The 7,265-nt window shown below is 35.0% G+C and overlaps 1 long non-coding RNA gene across 3 annotated transcripts in view; it reads right to left on the bottom strand.

Annotated features, from left to right (window-relative positions):
• Positions 4,280–7,265, bottom strand: part of LOC107648770 — an 11,624-nt gene continuing 8,638 nt past the window's right edge. The window contains exons 2-3 of one of the 3 annotated variants that reach the window (XR_002348806.1): positions 4,943–5,000; positions 4,280–4,556 (exon numbers count right to left, since the gene is read on the bottom strand). This is a non-coding gene — a long non-coding RNA (uncharacterized LOC107648770). Of the gene's footprint in view, positions 4,557–4,942; positions 5,001–5,229; positions 5,656–7,265 lie in introns of those variants that run through there. The other 2 variants (XR_002348805.1, XR_002348807.1) reach the window with 2 other exon arrangements.

Genomic DNA, 7,265 nt, shown 5'->3' with positions numbered 1-7,265 from the left:
GGAAGCAGTAAATGAAAACTTTGATTCAAATCCCAATTTCTGAAATTATGCAGACAAGCAAAACAAAGAGAAATCTCAAAGGGAGATTGAAACAGAATTTCTTCAATTCTCAACCCAAGATTCAAAACGAAATTGAAAACTAAGAGAGAGCTCTCAAATCCTAATGCTCCCTAGTGGAGCCAGCCTCCTCACAAATATGAAAATGATGCCTTATATAGGCTTTACAAAATGGAAATGAAATTAAAAATAAATTACAATTAAATGAAATTCCTATTTTATCTATTTCTTGTGCCTTTGAGTGATGATCATGGGCCTTTGCTCTTGGTGGAATTGGGTTGAAAGATGCCTTGGTTGATTGCTCTTGAAGTTTGGAGAAGAACCGAAGTGAACCAATTGAACCGGTTTTGAGGTTAGCAAAAGTTGGACCAAAAGTTTGAGCCAAAGTTAGGGGTCTAACTTTGGCTCCAACTTTTCATATCAGTTGGCACATTTTTCAGGTTTGGACGTTGGTGCCAACGTTAGGGGTCTAACTTTGACCCTAACGTTGGCCTCCCTTATGCACATTTATGGGGCCAACTTTGTCCTCTTGTCATGTTGCCAATTTTATGCCCAATATAGACTATCATATATGGTTGGAAAGCTCTGAATGTCAGCTTTCTAACCCACTTGGAATCACTTCAATTGGACATCTACAACTCAAGTTATGATCATTTGAAGAGGGCATGGTCGCTGGCTTTGGTGTGCAGCGTTTGAGGTAACGTTAGCCCTCAAACGTTGGCGAAAACGCCAGTTCTGGAGGCTCAAATGTATTAATATGCAACAAATATAGCACAAAACCTCATGAAATGGCATGAATTCATATATGGTTGGTTCAATCAAGGGAAACATGAAAATCTACCCAATTGGCTTGCTTATGGCTCAAGAAAGTGCATAATTCAATTGAAAACGAAAGAAAAAGGCTAGTTAAAATAGGCTAAGATGACTTGTCATCAGTCGCAAACACCGTTGCGGGGGAAGACCAGAGCCGAGGCAAGGAGCAGCACCGAGAGGAAGAGAAGGGAGCTGCGCCACATCGTCGTCCAGCCACTGTCCGACCCGCCATCACCAGCGTTTCGCTACCGTCGCTGCAGAGGCCAAATGCCATCAAACTTTCTGCCACCAACTTGGGGTCCGTCGTTGTCAAGACCGTTAGGAGAGAGAGACATGGCCGAACCTGTGCGTCCGAGAGAGAAGGGTGGATGCTGTTCGCACTGTCGTACCATCACCACGGCCAGGATCCGTCGCCACCACCGTGAGCCGTCGCTGTTGTCTTAGTGGTCGCCATCACCATGAGTAAAGTCTGCTGCTGGTATTAGTTGAGACTGCCGAAGTTGCTGTTTTGATTCAGATGCAATTCGTGCTAGTTCCTGCTCACCGTTGTCCTTTGTTCTGCCTCTGCTTTTGATTTTTGCAGTACCAGAACCTCTGCCACCATGGGTATTGTTGTTGGGGTCACTGGGAACCAATGTTGGAGCTGCCCTTAATGATTCTGATTCTGCTACGTAAGTTCTGAGATGCTGTCTTGTTGCTGGAGGAAGAGAACTCATATAAAAAATGTCATCGGGGCTGCTGTTTGGTTTGATTACCTTGTTAATGCGACATTGAGGTAGGGGATTTATTTCAAAATTAATAGTTTTAACTTATGAATGCCAATGAGTTTAGTGAGTAATTGCAAATAATTCATAATTATGATTAATTGATAGAAATAAGCTTGATTGATTTGAGATTGTGAAATTTGGATTAAGTTTGGTATTGAGATGATTTTCTAGTATTTCAATTAATTTATTGATTTTAGAGTGTGGCTATGAATATCATTGGGTGTTTTTGTTGTGAGTGATTGATTAATTGATAAGATTAATTCTGGTTGAGGCTATGATTGATATTAGTTTTCTGATTTTGATGTAATTGTTGAAAATTCTGATTTTATGTGATTATGCTAAATTGGTTGAGTTGTGGCTATATTCTAATTATTGAGAATAAGTGCTTGCTGTTGATTTTATTTATCTGATATATATGAATGACTGTGAATTTGACTTGTGACTGGCTGAAATTCATTTTGGTGGTTATTGAAGGATTAGAACTTAAAGGATTAAACTGTCTTGAGAACCTGATTTTCTAAAATAATATAGTAACTTTAAGAGTATATAAATAATTGTGTAAAGGCTGGACTAATTTTCTGTGTCATGATTTATTGATTCTGGCTGTGGCTGTGAACTGTGACTACTTTTGTGGTTGTTATGGTAATGATCAGTGGTTTGCTTATTTTACTTAATCCTAATTAGTTAGGCTAGCTATGAGTACGTTATGTTTGTGCTTTGATTATAGTAATATGTGAATTGAGGATTGCTTGGTGAACGTTTGCTGGAGATTCTGATTTTGCTTGTAGGCAATACATTGGATGTTGAATTAGTTGTTGATAAGCTAGTTTGAACTTGTGAATTGTAAAGAGATCATAAATCAATTGTTAATTTAATTCCTTAAAATCTAAATTGTAAACTAATGCAGTTATTTTAAAAGTATAAAGATAATTTATAATAATTGGAAACTATATGAAGCTAAATTCTTGGGTGAACATAATAGTTGATTATAGGAGAACCAAGATTTTGTGAATAATACGTATTTTTGTGTGTTTTGGTGTCAATGTTGCTAAAATTCTGGTTAAGTTGGGTGATAAGGTGTTTGGATATTTGGGAATGAGGAACTGTTAGTCTTTTGGTTAACATAATTTATGAATTAATGAGTTTGAAGTTGGATTGATGATGGATTATGTGGAAATTGCGAATTGTGGATTTTCTGATTGATTGAGAACCTTTTATTTGATACTTGTTGAGAAAAGGCAGATGAATAGTTGAGAAAGAGGGAACCCGTAAGGGTGGCTAAGTCCGAGTTTTAGGGGAGGTGCTGCCGAAATTTTATAAAATCTGAGGCTTTGTTTGAAATATTATTTTAAAATGTTTGGATTTGGGAAATTATATTATTTGATTCTGATTTACTAAGAAAAGAAGTGAATTATGCTTTTCGGTTTTATTCATTGGGAAAAAATATTATGTTTAAGATGGATTTATTACGAAAAGGATTCCGTTTTGAGTTGATTTATTAAGAATAGAAAGAAACATGTTTTGAGTTTGATTTAATATGAAAAGAGTTATGTTTTAGTTTTGAAATAAAGGATGATCTTTTTAGAAGTTTGGTGAAATAATAATATTTGAATTTGAATGGTAAAGAGAGATGGTTTTTGAGTCTTTGGGAAGTTAGTAAACTTGAAAAAGAGTTTTATTTGGTTATTTTTAGTAAGAGGGTGATGTTTTGAAAAGTATTTAGCGAATTTAAAATAAATGATTTTCTTGAGTCTTTTGAAAGAAAATTAAACTAGAAAATAGTTTTAAAATTGGTTCGAGTTAAGAGGTTGCAAAAGTGGAAGTCGTAAAGTTTGTACAACATGATTGAATAAAGAGAGAGAGAGAGAGATATTGTATAAGAATATGTAACTGGAGATGAATAACGAGAATAATAACTTATGATGATAATTACAATGATTTTTTTGAGGAAAGGTATTCAGTTTATGAAATTATTGGCAAGGACGTGGGTTTTGTCCCGCTTGTGTATTTATGATTATAAAAGAGAATAAAAAGCAGAGGACCTGTTGAAAGGTCATTTGTTGCTTGAGGCAACCCAAGAGATGTGTTTATTCATTTGTTGCGTTAAGGCAACACCGGATATACTTGTATGAAGATCTACTGCGTAAAGGCAGTCAGATAGATGGTAGTACGACCACTGAGAACGCTTTCCTGCGGTACAGATCCATATTTTAATTCTGTAAGGCAGAGGGGTTATTTCCTGCTACAGAAGTACCGTAACCACCTGTTCCATTTCTGTAGTGGCAGAGGGGTTATTTCCTGTATACAGAAGGTGTGTCGGCATACATCCCTGCAGTGGCAGATGTGTTATTTCCTGTGTGCAGTGGACCCTGTGGTGGCAGAGGGGTTATTTCCTGTACACAGGGGTATAGCCAATGAGCTCAGCTCTTCTGTAACACCCTAATTACCCTAAGCCTTACCTTGCACCGTAAAGCAAAGGTTAATCAGAGATTACGACATTTCTAAAGCTCATACGTATAATATATAGAAGAAATAATATAATCTAGAAGCCCAATGAAAGATATAGCTCAAAAACAGGATTTCAAAAGCGCAAAACGTACTAACGAAGCTACTATCTTAAGGCACAAGAAACAGATGAGATATAACAATATATAATTATATAATATCATAGGAAACTAGCCTCGACTCGCAGAGTTTAAGCCGGCTAGCCAAATACCAGTATACAAAACCATACAGAATTACAACTGTTTAAAAACAGCTTATGCAAGTTTTTCTCTCATAATACAAGCCTCTAGGATAAACAAAATACAAAAGAGAGATGTATAAACAAGATAAAACAAAAAGAATCCAAAAGAATCCAGAATCCTCCACTTCTGTCACCATCCAAAATAACTCACCGAGGTGGGTTGTGACCTGCATCTGAAAAACACAATAGAAATATGGTATAAGAACTGGAGGTTCTCAGTATGGTAACTGTAATGACGCAACTCCCAGTACGTCATGATCGTACCGAAAGTAAAGAATTACAAACCTGCTTTCCTTTAATAACTATTTACTATTAAGCCTTTAGTTCGATATCGCGATTCAATTTTAGTAAAAATACCAGAAATTTTTGCTTTTGTTTATCAAAATCATATATCAAACATTTCAAGTAATAATAATCACATAGTTATTAATAATAGTAATATTATACAAAAGAATTTAAATAAAATTCAGGTACAACTCTTATCCCTCTGCATAAAATAAAACCTTAAGCAGTAAGGGCGAGGGAATTCTATGAAAGAATCTCAAGTCATAAACTTAACTCATAAATAAATTCTAAAATCGCCCGCAGCTTCAAACTGAATCTTCAAACCTGTGTCACTGAAAGGGTGGAAGATTTTGGGGTGAGAACAAACCACACGTTCTCAGTAGGGAATGGGAATGCCGTAAAAGTAATGATTAACGTGCAAATAATTAACTTTGCTTAATAAACCATCTTAGTCAAACCTTTTGAAGTACTTTTTAATATTACTTTAGATAAATAATTACTTTCTTTAAATTTCTAAACCCAAAATAGATCTCAATCACAATTTGTCATATTAAATATCTTTTAGCCACATAATTGAATCTCAATCACAATTGATTCTCAGTCACAACAAACAGTTATTAATCAGTTCTATATATTCACAGACTACTAGCACAAGTAAGAAACTCAATTCAACAGACAAACAAATCACAATAAAACAAACAACACAATCGCAGAGAAATAATACAAGCAAACACAACCAAAAGCAAATGCACAACCAATATGATGCATGTCTGTCCTAAGCAGGCCATGAGCTCACGTGTCGGTTTACACCCTACAGCCCGACAATACTTAGGAACAAGTCCCAGATATGGCTTCCCTTTGTGTCCTTAGTGCATATGTGTCGGTGGTAAGAATACCACTCCTTCGTGACTACCAGCAGTCGGTGCAAAGCCCGACCCCATAATATACGCACAAGGGGAAACAGTGATCCTCAGTTCGTGGACGTCCCTGAGATCAATTCACAAACAAAACAGAGATCTTCAGTTCGTGGGTTATACCCGAGATCAATACACAATAACATAGTGATCTTCAGTTCGTGGGTTATACCCGAGATCAACATACAACAATTCATGGGTTATTCCCATAATCAATGATTATCAGTCCGTGGGTTTTTCCCGCATATAAAATAAATAACAATCTATAGGTTTCCCCGAGATCAATGATCATTCAGTTCGTGGGTACTTCCCGATTTTAACCAATTATCAATTCGTGGGCTTTTCCCCCGTAGTTAAACAACTAACAGTTCGTGGGATTTTTCCATCTTTTATCACTTTTCATTATCCTTTCTAAAATGCAACAATCCACATATCAATTCGTTATTCTCTTTTTCCCTTTGAGTTCTTAACATTTTTCTTTAAACCTTTCTTAACTTTCTCAGGCATTTATCCATAAAAATCTTAACCATCAAGCCAGTCATAATCTCTACTTTAGCAATCTTGACTCAAGCCAACTTTAAAACTACTTTTCAGTTTGGTTTTCTATCGAAAGACTCAAGAAAAATCATTTATTCTAAATTCATTAAACACTTTTCAAAACATAACCTCTCTTTGGAAATAATCGAATAGAACTCTTTCTCAAGTTCACTAACTTCACAAAGACTCAAAAATCATCTCTCTCTTTACTATTCAAATTCAAATATTATAAATTCATCAAACTTCTAAAAAGTAAACCATTATTTCAAGCTTAAAACATAATTCTTTTCATATTGAATCAATCTCAAAACATAGTTTCTTTCTTAAATAGTTTAATTTTGAAACATAAACCTTTCTCTCGTAAATTGAATTCAAAATAGAATTATTCTTTTCTTAACTAAATAAAACTTAAATAATCATTTTTCCAAATCCAAATCTTCTAAAATAACTTTTCAAATAAAACTTTAGATTTTATAAAATTTCGACAGCACCTCCCCTAAAACTCGGACTTAGCCACCCTTACGAGTTCCCTCTTTCTCAACAATTCAACAATCCTTTCTCAACAATTATCAAATACAAGATTCTCAAGCAACCAGAAAATCCACAATTCGCAATTCTCACATAATCCAACAATCCAGTTTTCATCTCATCATTTCGTAACTAAATTCATAAGTCATAGAATCCTTTCAAATTAAACTCAATCAATTCTCCATCCATTTATCAGCAACTCCCATAACAGATTCTCAATAATTATCTCATCACAATTCAGTTTAAGCCAGTCTAACACTCATAACTAATTTTTTTCCAAAACTATTCTTCAATCAGTCACCAACCAAATCCACTAACGTTACAATATATCAAATAACAAATAACTCATTTAATTCAATATAAATCCGTCAAAGATCAGAATTTCAGTCAATTTGCAACCATCAAGCAAACCAGCCTATGGCAACCAGCTCAACATAATCAAATAACAGGATTCTCAGTAATTCCAAACAATCAGAAAATCGGTAACAGTTACAACCTCAAATCAAAATCAATATCATCAATTAATCACTTACAACCATGAAACCGGCCACAATCACAGCCAAGTCAGAATCAATAAATCATGACACAGAAAATTAGTCTAACCATTACAAAATTATT

Source organism: Arachis ipaensis, chromosome B06 (assembly GCF_000816755.2).
Source record: "Arachis ipaensis cultivar K30076 chromosome B06, Araip1.1, whole genome shotgun sequence".
Classification (NCBI taxonomy): Eukaryota; Viridiplantae; Streptophyta; class Magnoliopsida; order Fabales; family Fabaceae; genus Arachis; species Arachis ipaensis.
This window is presented reverse-complemented; position numbering and strand designations above follow the sequence as displayed.